Raw genomic sequence first — 20,154 nt, 5'->3', positions numbered from 1 at the left:
TCGTTTGTGGATGCCTATCAGGTAGGACTAGCTGATTGCAGATACTTAATAAGTATTCAAAATTGTCCAAAGAAGTGAAAAATACTATTCAAGAGAATTGAAAAGCTTCTTGGCACTTTACACACCACCTCAATGATTTACAACATGGACAGGAATAGCATTATACTCTCTATTATCCGGTAGACTTAGGTAAGTGATTAGCCAAATTCACACAGCTACAGACAGAGAGGTTCATCATGTCTTAATGCTTTGGTCCTTTCCACTTTTACAACTCAAACGTCTCTGATCAAACCCTGCCGTTACTTGCCTATTCAATGGAGAAAAGGCCTTTTTAGGAGAAGTGCCTAGTGATCTGATTGATTCTAAAGAAATCCATTAATGACACACAGTATCACTTCCTACAAATTGCACATTGATTCATTCTTGCTATGAGGTCGCTGCTGCAGGTCATGAATACTCTGTATTCCATCCAATAATTTCAGAGTATCAAAACCAGCAAAATGATTTGTCCACTCTCATCAGTCTGCTTGTGCAACTCTAGCATATTCCTAGTTTAAAATTTGTTCTTTTCGTGGCATAAGTATTAAATTACCAACTGGTCTATTCAGGTCAAAAAAGAGAAGTCAACTGCCTCTTAAATAGTTGACTATGCAGAATAGAAATGCCAACAATACCAGAAATTCAGAATCTTTTGAGAAGGGCTGGGTATAGGATTTTCAGAACAAGTGAAAAATAAGGGGGGGGGGTTTCCTTGTCCAACATATAAGAAAAGCGTGCCATTAGAGGTGCTAAAATATAAAAGCTTTGCATTATGCAATTTCTTTCTCGTTTCTCATAACATTTTTTCCTATTGTTCAAGGTCATTATAAGAAAAAATAAATGAAGATTAAAAACTATCATTATGAAATGTTCTATTTAGTTTTAGAAATGACAGTTCAAATGCAAATATCAGAGCACTTATTTTATATGCCAAGTCATAAGGTTATATAATTCATTTTCTTTAATGGTGCCCCCATGTAGGTCAGTAAAGACAAACAGAGGCCAGACTGAAAACTTCTGAAAAAATTCAGCTTTTATAGAAGATGCTAGGTCTCAGAACCCACTCTTCAGAGGCAGGTCAGTCATGAGTTCATAACCATCTGGGCCTAAGAAGTAAGACAATGTCTTAAAACAAAAGAAAACAGAAATACAATTTCTTATAATCCACATGGGAAGTGTCCCCAAAGAAATGTTCTCTGAGGCACCAGAAGGCTTGAACATAGCACAATAGTCACTGTGAGTGCCCAGAGTCCTACACCTCACTGTGAGGCATGGTTGTACTCTTCAGACTCCTAAACTCTTGACTTCTCTCCTTCTGTCAGCTATAAGAGTGACTTATGATTTTTCCAGTGGAGGTCAAGGCTGAAGGAAGTTGAATCAATCATGTTTCCTTTCCATAGATGCCCTGTTCCAAACCCTGGTTGGAGAAGCCGATTCTAAGGATGTTGCCACCAGCAGATTAGAATTTAACCTACAGATCATACAGAAGCTTGGTATTCAAGATAGGTAACATCTGGGGCATCCAGAAACCTATTCTGCCAGCCCAGGGCTGTAACAGACACATCCTGAAACACTGATGTTCTGTTCATCCGGTAGGCTGTCACCCATGGAAGCACTCAGATTCTTGCCAGGAGGTGTTAGTGGAAAGATCCAAGGTTAGAAATCAAGGTCTCTGGATCCGTTTTCTGAGGAATCTATACAAGGGAAGTCAGAATGTAGGCTAGACTCCCATCTCTCCTGGGCATGATCCTTTGTCTCACTGGCTTCATTTAAGAAACACTAACTCAAAGGTTAATGTGTTAGGAATTTATAGAACTATTGCACTAAGCATTCCAGAGCCATTTTGCCAAATCTCACTGGAAGAGGAATTTCTAATTCAACATGGTCCAAGTAAATTCAGAAGCCAAAAGGGTTATTTGGGCAGCGTTAAAGGCAGAAGCTGTCCTTCACTAGTTTCAAACTTCTACCCACTGATTATCAATGCAATACCTAGTTTTATGGAAGTTAATATTGAAAATCAAATCCCATAATTGCAGATAACACCTCAAAGTTTCAATACCATCACTCACAGAGGACCACGTCCTTCCCTAAAGCTCCCTAATTAAGAAAATGCCCTACAACTGGATGTGAAGAGAGGCATTTTCTCAGTAGAGGTTCTCTACCTTCAGATCACTTCAGGCTATATCAAGTTGACATAAACTATCCAAGACACCCACTTACCTTGGGGGACCTCAAAAGAGAGAATTTACTGACCATCTCTCTTTTAGTCAGTGTTCTATTGCTGTGAAGAGACGTCATGACCACAGCAGGCAGACATGGTGTTGGAAAAGTAGGTAAGAATACTACACCTGGATCTGCAACCAGCAGCAACAGAGGCACTGGGCCTGGCTTGAGGCTTTGAAGCATGAAAGCACCCCCCCCACACACACACACAAACCCTGTGAGCCAACAGTGACACGTTTCATCCAACAAAATTCAAATCTTTGAGCCTATGGGGCCCATTCTTCTTCAAATCACCACAGTCTCCTACGGGTAAACAACTGTCTTACTCCTCATTCTTGTGAAATATACCACACATTTGTTCTAGAATAATTTGCATTTTATCTGATACTCAAATGTCAGATAAACTATATTTCATACTTTATCTTGTGGGAACCCTGTATTTTATCCAGCTTAAAACCCATGTACACTTTGTGCATTTCAGGTAAGAATGAATGCCTTCATGTTCCCAGTGACACCTTTTTCTTTAAATGTTATTGCCCATTTATTTGTGTATTTATATAAAGATGTGTGTATGTGTATGTTTTAGAAAGAGAGCACAAGGAGAATAAAATATAACACCCCAGGATGCTTTATATAAAAATCAAGTTATATAAGAAATTATAACACTTCATTGTATTGAAATGACCCTTTTTCCCCCCAAATTACTACAGAGTTTCTGCTTCTAATGTCAACTGTGTTTCAAGAATGCTACCAAACTGCTAGGAAGAAAAGTAATTTTGTACATTGTCTCTGTACGCGTTGTTGTGAACTAAAGCAGCCTAACCCATGGAGCTGTCCAGCAAGCTTTGTGGTAGTTTATTTCTGAGTCATTTGTTTTTGAGATCTCCATGGAGTTTTCACATCCCAACAGGATCCAAACAAATGTCAGATATGGACACATGCTTCCGCAAGGGCTACCAACTGAGAAAGATACTGTATGGATATGTCATTGATGGAGAGAGGCCAAGTTCATGTTACTTGTTAGGTTATTTCTCATGTTAAAAACAGAAATTAAAGAATAGTGTTTAGAAAACTAATTTTTTAAAGGTTTACATTTAACAACTTTATCATGAGCTTCAATTTAGTATAATTGTGCTTTTCTCCATCCAACACAGAATTTACTTTTAGAATATTGGGTCAGAATATCCTAACACTTCTGTGACATTATTAAGTAGTCAACACTCATATGAGCATAACCCAATGTAAATATGGGGGATGGGTGCCCACAGTACACAGGAGGATTAGAGAGCATGATCAGACTACCACAGACCAGAACAAAACCCTACACTCTGTTGGCTTGTCACCATATCTTTGGATTTGTCTGTCTCCTACTACCACCCTGAAGCAGCTTTACCCTCCCTATAGTCATCACTGCAAGGAAACAAATAGCAGCCACTTATTTTACAAGCCTTCACTTGTCTGGTTAGTTTTATTAATAGCAAAAGGGAAAGAGGACAAATTGTTATTAATGCACCACTATGTTCTAAGATACAGCATTCATCCTACATAGCTTTGCATCCTAATCTCCGTAGACCTGGTGGCAAAATGAATCTTAAGCTTCTAAGAGCTATAGGTTGGCTTCTAATGAGAGTTAATCTTTTTGGTTTTGTTTTATTAAATACGTTAAGGCAAAAAAGGAATATGTTTCGGCTCAATCATTGAAAGCTTTATTAGACCAAGCTACTAAAAGCAGCTGAAGAGTAGGGTAAAGAACTCCGTCAGAATTTATGAGCTGTCACACTCATAGAAATGAGATTGATTTTGTGTTGCTGCAGCTGCTTTGTTGATGTTCTTTTTTACTGTTGTAAGGCTACAAGAGCCAACTAATTTTATGTCCAGTAAGGCAGTTTGCCCTCCATGTTTTCAACCCAACACTCATGACCCTCCAAACAACTGGTAAGCAAGCAAGGTACTTACATAACACTCCCTGGGAATCTGCTATGCTTTGCAAAAACGAAGTTCACAAACTTTTCTTGTAAATTGAGGATCTTAGAGTGGGAGGGGCCACACAAGACCATTCTTTCTGGGGTAACTAAATGTCAATAAATAAATTATTTGGGGTGTATCGGCTGTTATCACTCCTGAATTCATTCCATGCTATAATTTCCAGTTTCATTATCGGTCTTACAATGTTTCTAGAAAGAAGAGATAGAAAAACTTCTATTAGTAGATGTTCAGACATATTCATTTGTACTAAGACTTGTGAGTAGGAGACATACTACCCAAATTTGTTTCATAGATATTTTTGATTTTGTTGCTTGCAAGGGAATATATTTTGAATCATCTTATAAATGTCAGAAGGTCTCATATGCCTACATACATGCATATGTATATATTTATAGATGGGTAGATAGATTCAAATTTTAGCATCTCTTAGATAAGTTTTTGGATAAATTCAAATAAGCTTAAGAATCTGTCCAGATGGGGCTTACATTTCTGGATGGCAATCAACTCCTCAGAACTGAAGGGTAGGTTATCCTTTCACCTGAGGAGGGTGTTTCTGTTCAATACAGCACTCTTGCCCTGATGCTGAGACTGAATCAGTTCCCATGTAAATATAGCATCATGCTAGAGTGCCTTTTAGTCTCATAAAAAATCTCACTGCTTGAATATTAGTGACACTGTCATTTATTTAATAATATGTGCTAAGGATTTACTCTATGCCCGCTGTGGACAATAATGAACAAGTCCTGATCGTGCAAGAGCAGAACATACATCAGTGATGCCTTCTCCTATGACACATGCTATGTACTTTTATTAAATCTCATTAGAGGGACATAGAAGTATTCCCGGAAACAGAAGAAATGGAGGCTTTACAGAGAGGTGATATTTCAATATGACTATTGAAGAGTAAGATTTGACAGAACACATTGTGTGCACAAGATGTTAGCTGTAGGGATACATTTGGAACCAGCCACTTATAGAACACATAAGGGAAGATTAAACAATGGTGTATGGTGGTCAGACTTTTTGAGTGTTCTGCTTAATGGGTTGTGAAATACTATCAGTAATTACTAGAATAGTTACTTTTGCTAAGAACTGAAATTTCTGCAACTCTATCTGTGTTCTATTCCAGATCTTATGGTTCCCAAGAATGTTTACTTCCATAAAAGCTAATTTTGTGCTTAAAGGTATTCAATTAGATAAACTTACTTAAGATAATCTAATTTTATTTAACATTTTTGAGGGGGGATCCAATTTTCAATGTCATAAATCTTTTTTGGTCACCAGTGGTTCTGTGAAACAGGAAGCCTGACTCGCTCTTTTCTATGCTATGGCCTGATGGCTCAGAGTGTAGCTTTAGTAGCCCTTGGCCACAGTGTGTGACCTGGGGGAATTGAAACCCTCTAGAATAGATTTACAATTAATGGACATGACTAAGGAGAGTGCTTGGGCATCACTGAAAATTGGCCTTGCTAGCTAGAGGACAAATGTTCCTATCCTCTGAGAATACTCAGAGTTCTAAGAGAGAGCATGTATACATGAGCATGCATGTGTGTACGCATGCACAAGGCCTTTTGTTTTGATATTTTTTGTCTTATTGGATTGTTTTGTTGTTTTGATATTTGTTTTTGTTTTATGGTCTATTTTGAGGGACAGAACAGAATGAACTTGGGTGAGTAGGGACTTGGGAGGATCTGAGAGACGTTGGGAAAGAGGAAGGAATATGAACCAAATATATTGTATGTAAATAAACTGAATATAAATAAAACCTTTTGTGGTATTAAGGATCAAATTTAGAGCCAAATTTATGCTAGGCAAGAACTCTATCTCTGAGCTGAACCATCATCCCTTCTAGTTTTATACCTTTTCTTTTGAGACAGAATCTCACTAAGGCCTGGTAGGCCTTTAACACATTCTTTAGCCACGACAAGCCTAGAACATTTAATCCTCTTACCTCAGCCCTATGGCAGAACCTTACTATTGTGATCTGCTAAATGTGTAGAGAAATAAACTGAGACCTAATGAACTGTTGTTATATCCATGGATTAGTTTTATTTGACCTGGATGAGCAGGTCATTCTTCAATGACAGGGTCCTAAGTAGGAGGGCTAGGGATGAGAAGATACAGAAGGCAGAAATCTGCACTATGTGTCAAGCAAGGTTATTAAGTACAACATCTTATATACAGTTTTATTGAATGGAAAAGTGAAACTGTCAGTAAAACTATCATAAAATGTAAAAAAAAAAGTGAGCAGGAAGTTAATCAACATTTCCCAGGTGCTAGACATGGAACTACAGAATTCAGTGTTTCCCTGATGAGTTTTAGTTCAATTTTAGTCTGAACCTTTCTCTTTTTTCCCTTATTCCTCCCTTTGGGAGTTGGAATGTTTACTTTTGCCTTCATATATTGTAAGTAAATTATATTTTATTTTCAAACTTTATTAACTAACAGCTAAGAATTTGACTTGAAATCTAGAAAAGACATTGGACATAGGCTTGTGACATAAGATGAAACTGTTAGTGTTATAGAAAATCTTGGAAATGGGATCAGCTAATTTTGCATTGTGAGATGGTTGTGGCTCTTTGGGAGCCTGGGCTGTTAGTTAAATAAGAAATGCCCCACATAGTCATGTTTTAAGAACTTGGACCTCATTTCATGCTGTTAGTTGGGAGGCTATGGAAACTTTAGGGAACAGTATCTAACTACAGAAAGGGGCTTCAAGGTGTGGCTCCATGGGGTATTTTTTTTGCTCTTTCTTCTTAAATCCTCTTCTCCTGTCCACTAGGGAAGAAGTTGTCTACGAGAGCACACCCTCCTGCTGCCATGATGCTCTGCCCAAGAACGTAGAGCCAAATGAACATGCACTGTTTCCTCTGAAGCCACATTCCACAATAAATCCGTTGTTCTTTACATTGTTTCTGGCAGTATTCGGTCACTGTGATGAAAAATTAACTAATACCTCCATGAAATCAAACACAGGACAGACACAGTTCACATCATCATGTTTCATACACATTATATAAATTAACTTTGGATTATAAATTAGCTAGATCATTCGGTGAGTTCAATTGGCATCAGAGTTACATCAAACAGAATAGAAAATTGAAAAATAAATCATTCATTGCCACACTTCTTAAACTCAATCACAATTTTAACTGAATATCTGTTTGGCTACAAAGTGTCTGACCATTTGCAAAAACACAAAACCATCAGAAATATTGACAGTGTATTATATTTAACCCCATTTGTTTTATATTACATAGATCCTGCTGTGGTATACAGTATTTTTCAGGCAATAGCCAATCCCATATTATAACTCTATGAGTATGTTTTAAAGTTAATTAATGTGTAGCAGGTCTGGCAATTAATAAAACACATTTTATAACCATTGGCCAGCTCTAGTAGTTGGCACAATTTAAATATCAACAAGTCACAAAATGTACAATTAAATAGTATGTTAGATTTCATTAACACTACTAGTAATTTATTCCTTTAAAAACCAAAATGGAGTCTACATAAAAGACACCACTGTTCTCTTTTATGATAATCATATTTTGTCTCTATGCATTTTATATTTAGTCATAGACTTTACAAGGTTTAATCACAAGTCCATGTGTTAAGAATCTATTTGTTAAGAACACTTGTTTGATATTTTTCAGTGACAACTACATTTTGTTCCAAAAATAAAAATTTCAAGATACTAACTTATTATATGAGAAGATTAATAAAATTTTAGACTTATATGAATTTTTGATAAATGATTTCCCATGACAAAATGACTTGAATTGTATAACATGGCACAATTATTCAATTTAATAGGTTTGCACAAAGAGCCTATCACTATTATAATAGATCAACTGTGAAGACATGATCTTATTCCACTTTTACCCATTTTTAAGACTGACAAACTTTATTCCATTAACTTGATATAAATAAAAATTACGCCAGTAATACTGGACTTTGAGTTTAGCTTCACCAAATATCTAGGCAGGAAAAAAATTAATCCATAATTCAGTCAAATCAATTTACCCTCTCAATATTAGAAAACTATTTTAGCTCTAAGATCATCACTACTGTAAATTACTATTTAAAATTATAGTCAAGTCACACATAATCATAAATAAACTGTACTTACATATCTTAAAGTTATATACTTGTCAAATTAATGCTGTGATCTATCTATAGAAGCACACTGGAAAATACATATATTGCTGAACAAAATTTTTTTGTGATAATACAGTTTCAGGAATTGAAGGTATTTGAGAAACACAAAAACTGCTAATAATATTCATGTGTAATTTCTTTTGAAAGAAAAAAGAAATAAAAACAAAAGATGGCTTAGCAGCTAAATCAGTCACTTTTGTATCATTGGGATAAAACAGTGACCAAAATAACTGAATTGAAGCAGGATTCTATGGAGCTCATGATTTCAAAGGTACCAGTCAGTCAACGATTTTCTGCCTCTCTGAATTTGAAAAAACATCATGGTGGAGGCACAGCATCCTCAGGGCCAGCTGTTTTCTTCATAACAGGAAGTAGAAACAGTGCAAAAAGAAGCCATGGTTAACATTTCTTGAAGGACCCATCCTCACTGATCTGCATCTCCCAGGTCTGCTCCACCTCCTGAGTTTCCAGAACAACCCAAATTAAGACCACCATCTTTGCCACCACAACCCTCCACCAAGACCATCATCTTCTGACCAAATGAAAGGTGTTATACAGCTTTAGGCCATATCATCAACCTGGAAAAATTACAGACAAAATATCGATGTCAGTAAATGCCCTGTCCAAACAAATATGAGCCAGGCTATGATTGTTTTGTGACATTTGACCTCAGACCAGTGGTTCTCAACCTGCCTAGTGTTGCGACCCCTTAATACAGTTCCTCAGGTTGTAGTGACCCCACCCATAAATTGTTTTGTTCATACTTCATAACCATAATCTTGCTACTGTTTTGAATCATAATTCATAATGTACATATCTGATATGCAGTTTATCTGGTATGTGACCCCTCCAGAAGAGGGTACTCAAAGGAGTCACAACTCACAGGTGGAGAACTGCTGCTTATACTAATTGTGTTGAATGAGATGCTCTCCGTTTTTGTCCACCAATCTTTTGATCACTTGGCTTCCCATGTGCTTTGCAAATTAGCTTATATGCTGTGGTTCACTTGACAGCTGTGGAAGTAAGGATGTAAAAAGGATATCCTCTCAGTCAGGATTTTTCACCCAATTTTCAGATGTAAAGTAACTCAAAGATTCAAAATTCCTTGAATGAAAAGGAAGCTACTTCTCCCTACAGAGAGCCTCAATAACCTCAAATGCTGCCTTTCACCTTCATTTCTCTAAGGGACATGCAGTCCTTTTCCAGGGAGAAAAGAAGTATACAGCTGTTTGAAAGATGATTAGATATGCGCCTTGAGACTGCATTTGTTCCTCAGGGAATGAAGAAACCATTCCAGTTAACAGGAAGTATTCACTTTTAAAAATCAGTAATATTTTTTTCTTAGTTCTTTCTCGCAGTAGACCAGTGTGTTTAAGAACCAATTCAGCATTCATTTTCCAGTTCCCAAATGAGTATCAGGATTAGAAATGCATAATTGTCTGATTCCTACCTTTATTCCCTATGGAACAAGGCCAGTGATGCTTTAAATAACACAGTGGAAAGCCTATGATCTGTTCTTCCCCTCAACATCCACATCCAGATAACCGCAAATTGTAACCCAAAGCAATACTGCATTACTGGAGAGGTTTCAGATACTGATACAATGCCAGGGACCATAAATGAAGAAGAGTGACAGCGTCACACCTCCTTCTAAGATGCCTCGCTGTTTGTGCACAAGATATATCTCGCAAGGTTACATTGCCTTATCCCATAGTTACTGAGTTAATGACTTAAATCTTAGGTACTGTTCAATACAAGAGCCTAAGTTGGTTAGGGGATGGTCACAGAAGGGGAGATGCTGGACAGAGAATATAAAACTAAAATTGTATAGTGGGAATAAATCTAAGAGCTCTATTATACAGTATGGTGATTATAGCTGAGAATTAGCTAGCTATAACTATTCCATGAGTTGCATATGTACTTCAGATTGTGTCTACCTGTAGCATTTCATTTGCACGACTGAACTGCTCAATACTTTTCTACAATTCACTAATTAACAAAATCCTTCAGATAAAGTTCTGCTGCCTGACAAGACAAACAATGAACTTCACTCTCCCACTGCGAACTTACCGGGTGATCTGTCTTTTCATCAAAAGTCTACATACATGAACCTTGATCCCTTGTCATCCAATAGAGTACAATGCTGATCCATAAATGGATGGCGCAATGCCAGCCATATCTACTAACATGATGGCAGTGAAATCCATGGACTCTAGAGAGTATGAAATATGGAAAAAAATGGATGCAGTGGCCTCACTGAATTCCACAAACCTAGGAAATGTCTCTGCAGTGCTTCACCCTGAAAGAAATTACTGTGTCTTTTATTGCCATGAATACAAAGAGCTATGAGTGCTTAGAAGAACATTTTAGAGTCTAGATAAATAGATTATACATTCAAGGACTTTCTTCAGTCTATTTACGAAATGATCTGTAAAGTTGACTTTGGCCAGCAAAATTCTGAGCCAGGAAATTGGTCAGCAACTGCTCTAGGCTGGCTATTTAGCATTCTTCTATTGGGATCTTTGTCCTGAGTAAGACACTCAAGTCTTTGCTTCTAATAAAAATGCTCTCTGGGGCTCTGGTAGACTCTAAAGAAGGAATTGCAATTCAGTTCCTCTGAGAATAGTCACAAAACTATTCTTCTATACAAAGGAAGCTTCTATTGGCATGATGCAACTGAACTACTAAAAAAGTCATTAGGAACTAAATATTTGATTGTTGAATCATGCCTGAAACTGACTATGCACTTTTAGTTTCTGGTCAATAACTGGATATCTACTGGTCATAAACTTGAGCGTGCAGTGAAGTATGCTTAGAGTCTTCCTCGTTAAGTAGAAACAATATGCATAAGCATAGACCTAAGCATGCTTTTTATGTACAAACCAGTTGTGAGAACAGCTGACTGATTTTCATGGCAACTGTTACTATTTTGTTGACTCTTTGTCAGCCTATCCCTCTGGAAAATCAGAAAGATTATCTTGTAATTAGATTACCAGGGAAGAAAAAAAACATTGATTGCCCCTCCTGCTCATGATATGCTGGCATTGAACAGAACAGATGGTTATGGCATTAAAGCCCTGCTCTCTAGTAGCCTTCAAATATAACTTAGAAGGAAACAAAGTAAGCAGAACTGAAAGAAATGTATTTTGGGGGGAACTTTCTGGAAAGAAAGGTCATCATTCATGTCTATATTCAGGAATAGGTAATAGCTAACAGTTTTATCATGTGTTCAGGGATTTCTCCTTATCAGGACTGACTAGGTTACTAATATCTGGCTTTCTGTCCATAGAGATCAAAACCCACTCTTGATGTGAGATGAAATGCTCACATCAGATTCACTTCATCATGAATTGCCACCATGAAAACAATCACGGAAGACGTTTTTCTCTATCTTCAGCCATTGTAAAATTGTTATTAAAGGTTTACTCTCTATCCTAGTTTCAAATGCACCAATGTTTCTGATAAAGGAACTCACACCAAAGGGCAGCCAGACAATGGTCGTATTCCTGTGTTCAACATCTCTGTGCTCATCATCAGAATCATCAGACCTGCATGTGAAAGGGCCGCTACAGAACCAGCTGTAGTCTTGACTATACATAGAGTTGTGATGTTGATTCTTTAAGTCTAGTGTATGATCTAAACCAATGACCAGTGCCTAACTAGTGCCCAGTGCCTGCTCAGTGTCTGGTGCTTTTCTCCTGCAATGAAGTGAGAGTTAAAATAAGAAAGGCAACCTTGACTGTTTTGCTACTGGTACATTAATCAAACTTTTCTTTGATCTCATATGTTTCTACAACTTGGAGTTCTGTGGTTTCAGTCTTTAATTAAAAAAAAATCTCTTTTCACTAGAGAATACAAAAGGACTCCGACAGATCAAAATTGTAGAGGTCAGGATGGGCATTCAAGTCTCTTAGGCTACTAAGTCAATGGGCTTTGATGCAATAACACAATTCTCACTTCTAAGGGTAAAAGAGATGTTTGATTATGGAGCTATATATGAGTGACCATAGCTTACAGATGCAGACTTGGGTTACCTGGAGCTCCGTGTTCCAACATGGCAACAAGATGGTGAAGTTTTGTAGCAACAAAACAAAGAAGATGAGAAATAAAGACATCTTTAAAATACACTAGTAGAAATATTAAGTAAGGGATTACCAAAAGCATGAAAATTGCTGATGTTGTCTGATGTTATGCTTAATGCTTTTCTTGGTGAAGCTAATAGCTTGCAGAGTGGATACATAACAGATGGTTCTACATGTGAGTCACAAGGGTGTCAAGTCAGAAAAAGTATGGACAAGGGATAGCTCTTAATATGGCTAAAGATGGCCCAAGATGAAATGTAATTAGTCTCTGTACCTTCAATATTCCAAACTCTCCTTGACCATTGAAGTTCTAATCTGTTAATGAGCCTAGCATAAAGGTTAGTGCAATTCATGATTCTTTTCAGGAACTTTAATTTACAGAGCAAAGAAGAAATAACCCAGGGTTCTTGTTTGAATGAGAAATGCCCCTTTTAGTCTCATGTATTTGAACACTTGGTCCTTATTTGGTGGTATAATTTGGGGATGTTACAGGATCACCAGGAGACAGATTCTTGCTGGCAGAGGAATGTCATTATGGGTGGGTTTGAGGGTTTGTAGCCCCACTCTACTCCCTGTTCCCTCTGGGTTTGAGGGTTTGTAGCCCCACTCGACTTCATGTTCTCTCTCTCTCTCTCTCTCTCTCTCTCTCTCTCTCTCTCTCTCTCTCTTTCCTATTTATGATAAAATTTGGTCAACCAGCTTCTTGTTTCTGCCATTATTCTGTGCTTTCCACATCATGATGGACTCATCTTATGGAATATTTTAAGTCATGGAATTTACTTAATGTCCCAAGTTCCTATGCATTTAATAAACTTACTATGAAATTTAGTAAACTTAAATAAACCTTTTCATTCTTAGGATACTTTTGGTTTGTATATTTACCACAGTAACAGAAAAGGAACTAATACAAACCCTGTTAACAGAAAACCAGGTCACTGCCACACCAGGAGAAAAATCTTGCATATGTTTGGAAAGAATCAAGAAAATCACCTATGTCTGCTTCCATATATAGATGTGTATAGATTAACTGTCTACCAAAAGTGTGACTCCTAAGGGAATGATGGCATAGGTCACTACACGGGAAGCCAATCATGACATCATGACTATCTGAGATACTATCTTAGGAGACAGGGATGATGAAATGAGAATTAAATGAACTCATCATCAAGGATCTTTCTTTTCTTGATTAAAAATTCTTTTTATAAAACTGTCTGTATTTATTACTTATCTGTAGCTTTGATAAAACACGGTGATCAAGACAGCTTACAGAAGAACATTTATTTGAGCTTATGGCCCAAAAAATTAGAAACAATAATGGTAGAAATGACGTGTCAGTAGGTAGCAAGGAATGGTGGCTGCAGCAGAAAGTGGAGATTTCACATACTGAAGAGTAAACACAAAGCAGAGGGAGGCTTTTAAACATCAAAACCCTTCCCTAGTGCCTCCAGTAAGGCCACATATTCTAGACCACAACAAATAAGGTCACTAATTGGGAACCAAGTATTCAAAGGCCAAAGCCTAAGGGGGGTATATCTCATTCAACCTACTACACTGTCTTTTATGTTTCCCTTTTTAATTTAAAATTTCAAAAAAAAATAAGATTCTTTCAGACATGACATTAGAATTAATATTGTGGATATTTCTTCACTTACTCCCAATGTGAGCTGTGTGCAATATGAATGGTAGTGGTCTGATTGAGCATCTGCAGAAACTGAGCCCATTCTCCTATCTCAGAATGTTACATTTAGGTCATGCAAGCCACTTCTCCACTCAACTGCATCAGGACTATCTGTGGACAAAACCCACTATAGAAAATATCTGTGTACCTACTTTTAACTTACATCCTTTTCATCTCATTTTTTTCATTAGTTCTTGGAGAATTTTTGACTGTTTACTGAATTATAACTTTCACAGATCAGTCAACCAACTTTGTGAAACTCTTACTGAGATAAATGTGTGCTGTTGACCTTTGGAGCTGATACAAAAAAAAAAATGAAATTCAGAGCCTGTGTTGTAATTCAACAACGTGCCTGACAAGAAAAGGTAAAGACAGGAATCACCTAAATGGGGCTAAAGTCAATGTTTTTCATTTTTTGCAACTTTATTAGCTATTGGTTTTATAGAGTACACGGTTGAAAATCCTCTTAAGCAGTTTATACTAACTATGGTGAGTATATGAATAAGTATGAAACAAGAATGCATGAGGCAGATAATCTGGTTCTTTAATATTTTTCCCTAAATCCAAGTCTTAAGCTCCAGAAAGGTTGTTTAGCTAGTTTCTTGAATGAATTGAGTTTTGACATATGCAAACTTGATATAAAGAAAAAAAAATATGGGTGTTTGAATGAGAAAGGTCACCATAGGTTCACATATTTGAATGCTCAGTTCTTATTTGGAAAGATTAGAGGATGTGGCCTTGCTGGACAAAATCTGTCACTAGAGAGAAGCTTTAAGGTTTCAAAAGCCCAATTGCTGGCCGAGTCTTTCTCTGCCTCCTTCTTGCAAATAAAATAAAATCTCTCGGTCGCTGCCCCAGAGCCATGCCTGCCTGCCTGCCAGGGACCATTTTCCTCACCCTGGAAACATGAACACACCCACTGAGAATATTTTTTTTTTTTAAAAAAAAAGCCACCCACAATCAAATACTTCCTTGCTTTTTTTTTTGTAATTTACTTTGGTCATGGTGTTCCCTCACAACAGAAGAGTAACTAAGATAGGAGAAAAGTTTCAACAGCAGTGCATTTGAGTGCTGATTCTGTTTTCAAACATGTATTGTTCTAAAAATCTTGTAAATCTTAAATTATCAATTGGTCTAATTTCCATTATGTGAAATAATATTTTATAGAGTGATTACTAAAGTTCATCAGATATTTGAGGTAAATTAACTTTTACAACACAAAATCCCAGAGGAATTTAAACACAAACACAAACTTCGGATAAAAATAAAGTTTCTTTGAGTTAGGATATAATTTGACTTCAACCAAAAGAAATATATGTTTTTAATCACTAATTAAAGTTGTAGACCCAAAGATAAATTGTTGTAGACCTGTACTAAGACACATGCTTCTCATCTCCTACCTCATGGAAAAATAGCAGAGATGTATATAGCACCAAGGTTTCAAATAAGCCTTTCACAATGGTATGTTCACCTGCAAGTCTTTATGGAAAACAGAAGCTATCATAGCTGAAATTTTAAGGGCCATTTCCAACGTATAATATTGTCTTAGTTTAACACCATGGCAAATAACAACTTGGGAGGAAAAGGGTTTATTTGACTTACACTTCCACATCTGTAACCCACCACTGAAGGAAGTCAGGACAGGATCTCAAACATGGAGGCAAGAGCTGAAGTAGAGGCCATGGAAGGCTGCTGCTTACATGTTTGCTTCTATTTCTTGTTCATCCTGATTTGTTTCAGAACCTACAACTCCAGCCCAGGGACGACACCACTAACAATGGGCTACACTAATTAAGAAAATGTCCTACAGGCTTGCCTATAGCTCAATCTGATGGGGGCATTTTCTTTTTCCTTTCTTTTATTCTCTTTCTTACTTTAATTTTTTAAATTATTTATTTTACTCAGGAGATCTTGTCCTTTTCTACTTTTCATGTAGATTAGATTTATGTATATCTTTCTTAGGGTTTTCTTTGTTGTCTAGGTTCTCTGGGGTTGTGAATTGTAGGTTGAATTTTCTTTGCTTTATGTTTAAAAGCCACTTATGAGTAAGTACATATATTTGTCTTTCTGGGTCTGGGTTACATCACTCAATATGATGTTTTCTAGATACATCAAATTTGCCTGCAAATTTCAAGATGTCATTAATATTTTTCTGCTGTGTAGTACTCCATTGTGTAAATGTACCAAATTTTCTTTCTCTATTCTTTATTAAAGGGTCATTTAGCTTGTTTCCAGGTTCTGGCTATTACAAATAATGCTGCTATGATTGAGCATCCTTTGGGTATATACCCAAAAGTGGTATTTCGGATCTTGAGAAGCTTCTGTAAAGAAAAGGACATGGTCAACAAGACAAAACAGCAGCCTACATAATGGCAAAAGATCTTTACCAATCCTATATTGGACATAGGACTGATTTCCAAAATATACAAAGACCTCAAGAAACTAGTAATCCAGAACAAATGATACAAGTAGTCCAGTACAAACTGAAACAGAGAACTCTCCTGAGATGAATCTTAAATGGATGAACAGTTAAGGAAATGCTCAATAGTCTTAGCCATCAGAGAAATGCAAATCAAATCAACTCTGAGATTCTGTCTTACACCCATAAGAATGGCCAAGATCAAAAACATGGATGACAGCTGATGCTGGAGAGGTTTGGGGGTAAAGGGAACACTCCTTCATTGCTGGTGCGAGTACAAACTGGTACAGCTGTTTTGAAAATCAGTATGGCAATTTCTCAGAAAATTAGCATTATTTTTTTTTTTGATGTCTAGTTTCTTGAGTTTTTTATATATTTTGTAAATCAGCCCTCTGTCAGATGTGGAGTTGGTGAAGATCTCTTCTCATTCTGTAGGATGCCATTTTGTCCTTTTTACAGTGTCCTTTTGCCGTACAGAAGCTCTTCAGTTTCATGAGGTCCCACTTATTAATTGTTGACCTTAGTGCCTACACTATTGGTGTTCTGTTCAGGATTTTGTCGGAGGCATTTTCTTTTTCTTAATTGAGGCTGCCTTCTCCCAGAAGAATTTAGTTTGTGTCAAGTTGACATAAAACTATCCACACATTATAACCTATGTATAAATTAGGTCATTTCTGGATGAAACAAAAGATAAATTTTAGAAAAAAAATGATGCTGATCCTTGCCCTGTTTTCCCCCTTGACCTAAAAGAGAAACTTGAGTTAATCGGACTGTGAGTTAAGACTCAAGTGAGGAAGGAAAACACATTGGCAATTACTGATGGGATTATTTTATTCTCCAATATCTCTGAGATTTTCTATTTGCAATTGTTCCTTAACCATTTTCATCTGCTCTAAGATTGAATGGAGGGGACAGGATTCAGTGTTGAGCTGAGAATGAGACTTAAGCACTGGGGTTGCGCTGTTAACTCAGAGCTTCAGATAATTCTTATTCCTTCTGTGAATAAATTGCTTCTGAGCAATTCTACAGACTAAAGAGGAAGTGTTTGATCTAATTCAGGTTTATACTTAGCAACCTTGCCACTTGATAGCATCAGTGACACAGTGAATCAACAAGATTCACCAATTACAGACAATTCTTTTCTCTTCCTTATGCCAATTTTAATGTCATTATGTTGTTTTCCAAGTTGGATTTCTCCATTTGTCTAAAATTTGTTTAAAAGCTTTCTTGAAAAGTCTTGATTCCTAAGTTTATATATATATATATATATATATATATATATATATATAATGTTGTGTTAGAGTTACTCTAGATATCTAGATATGTTAATTTTGCATGATTATAGTTAAATATATCACTGTGCATCTCAGCAATATTTAAACTTATTAGCTGCATGCTTATGTGCACATGACAATCATTATTAGCTAAATCCTAATTATGCCATAATCACTGAGTCTGAGGAGCCTAATTATGGAATCAGAGAAATCAAAGACTAAAGGGGGAATATGCCAAAATGCCTTCATTTTATAAAATGAAATTTAGTTTAGTTTAGTTTAGTTTGTGTATATGAGTTCATAGATGTGTGGACATGTAGGTTCGTATGTGCACCCAGAAGTCAGAAAAGGATGTCAGGTGTCCTGCTCTGTACCCCTCCCTCTATTCACTTGAGACAGGGTCTCTCTCTGAACTTGGAACTAGGCAAATAGGTGGCAAGTCCCAGCAATCCTCCTGTCTCTAGATAGAGTACCAGAATAACAGGTGTTCAGGTCTCTTATTTGATTGTTTGCATGTTTTTATTTTTCGCTTTGTCGTTTTTTGAGCTTTAAACATTCTTCTCTTAAGTAAATATTCATGAGACAATTAATATTATGTATGAATTTACAACAAAATCACATATTTAAAACATATTTTACAAAAGAAAGTCATGTTCCAGAAGCAAGAGATCACAGAAATGTCTCCGTCTTCTTACTGCTTCTTCTCAAGATGTCTACCATCCTGCTATCTAACACTGAAGATGCACTTGAGGATTAAATTTCACACAGATGGAGTTGTATAAGAACTTGCTTCTCCTTTCTTCTTGTGCTGGTTGTTGTCCTTGGGAGACAGTACAGTGCTGCCAGTGGCTACCTGGGCTCTCACCTTCAGTATCATTTGGTATTCAATTTTGTCACTAGCATGGCTTCTTTTTCTGTTTTGTTAAGGTGTTCTAGATTGAGGTGATAGGTGGTTAACAAAGGAGACCCTCGAACTCTCATCCTTGTCTCCTTGGCAATGCCAGAAAACACATTACTTTGTTCTTTAGGAGTTCACTTCCTGGCTTCTTACTTTCTGCCACTTCAGTTCACATTTCTGGTGTCATAGACTGAAAGTGTCACAGGTGATTAGTCAGCTTCCTCTCCTTCAGGTTCTACTGTTGACGTATCCCCAGTCGGCTTTTATCCTTTAACTCCAATAATGGACACTCTCTGCTGCTTTTGCAGTTTTTTCTTTGGTAGTGTCTACGTGAACTTTTAATGTGAGTGCTAGGGTTTTCAACTTAGATCCTCATGCTTGATCAGTAAGCTTCTAAGTTTTTATTCTTCTCTTAAGGAACAAAACTGATAGAGTATATATATTCTCTCTCTCTCTCTCTCTCTCTCTCTCTCTCTATATATATATATATATATATATATATATATATATATATATATATAGTGTGTGTGTGTGTGTGTGTGTGTGTGTGTGTATGTGTGATAGTTAGGGTAACTCTAGATGAAATGAAATGAAATACCATGACGAAACCAGTTGGAGAAGAAAAGATTTATCTGGCTTACACTTCCACATTGAAAGAAATCAGCACAGGAACTCAAATGGCAGGAAGCTGGAGGCAGGAACTGGTTCAAAGGCATGAAGGAGCGCTGCATACTGACTTGCTAATCATGTTTTTCTCAGTCAGCATTGCTATAGAACCTATGAATCACCAACCTTGGGATGGAACCACTCTCAATGGGCTTGTTCCTCCCCCATCAATCACTAAGAAAATGCATGACAGCGAAATCCTATGAAGTCATTTTCTTCATTTTAATTTGCTTTATTCCCATAACTCTAGCTTCTGTGAAATTAAAATAAAGCCAGCAAACAATATATGTGTATGTGTATGCATATATACATACATATACACATATTAGTTCAACAATGGTTACCTCAGCAGTAAAGGCCAATTTAGTAATTGTTTAGTTCATGAGACTTGATGTCTCTGCTGTTCTTTAGTGCACACTGGAATCATGAAGAAGTAGATTCTAATATAAGAGAAGAAATACCTCGGTACAGGATAAATGAACTTGTCAAGAAGGGTGAGAGTAAGCAGGCAAAAAGCAAACGCTACCTTCTTCCTTGTACTTTTATGTAGAATGCCCACTAGAAAGCGTGGCTCATTTTTAAGGTGGATCATCCCAGATCAAATGATCCAGTCAAGAAAATCTCTCACGGTTGTAATCAGCTGCTTGGGTTTTAGTTGATTCCAAATGTATTCAAGTTGATAATCAGGGTTAGCTAGTACAGCATTAATACTTACCCACTGAGCTATC

The sequence above is a fragment of the Myodes glareolus genome, chromosome 13 (assembly GCF_982192425.1).
Source record: "Myodes glareolus chromosome 13, mMyoGla1.1, whole genome shotgun sequence".
In the NCBI taxonomy this organism is placed as follows: Eukaryota; Metazoa; Chordata; class Mammalia; order Rodentia; family Cricetidae; genus Myodes; species Myodes glareolus.
The sequence above is the reverse complement of the archived record's forward strand: the minus strand, read 5'-3'. Positions refer to the sequence as shown.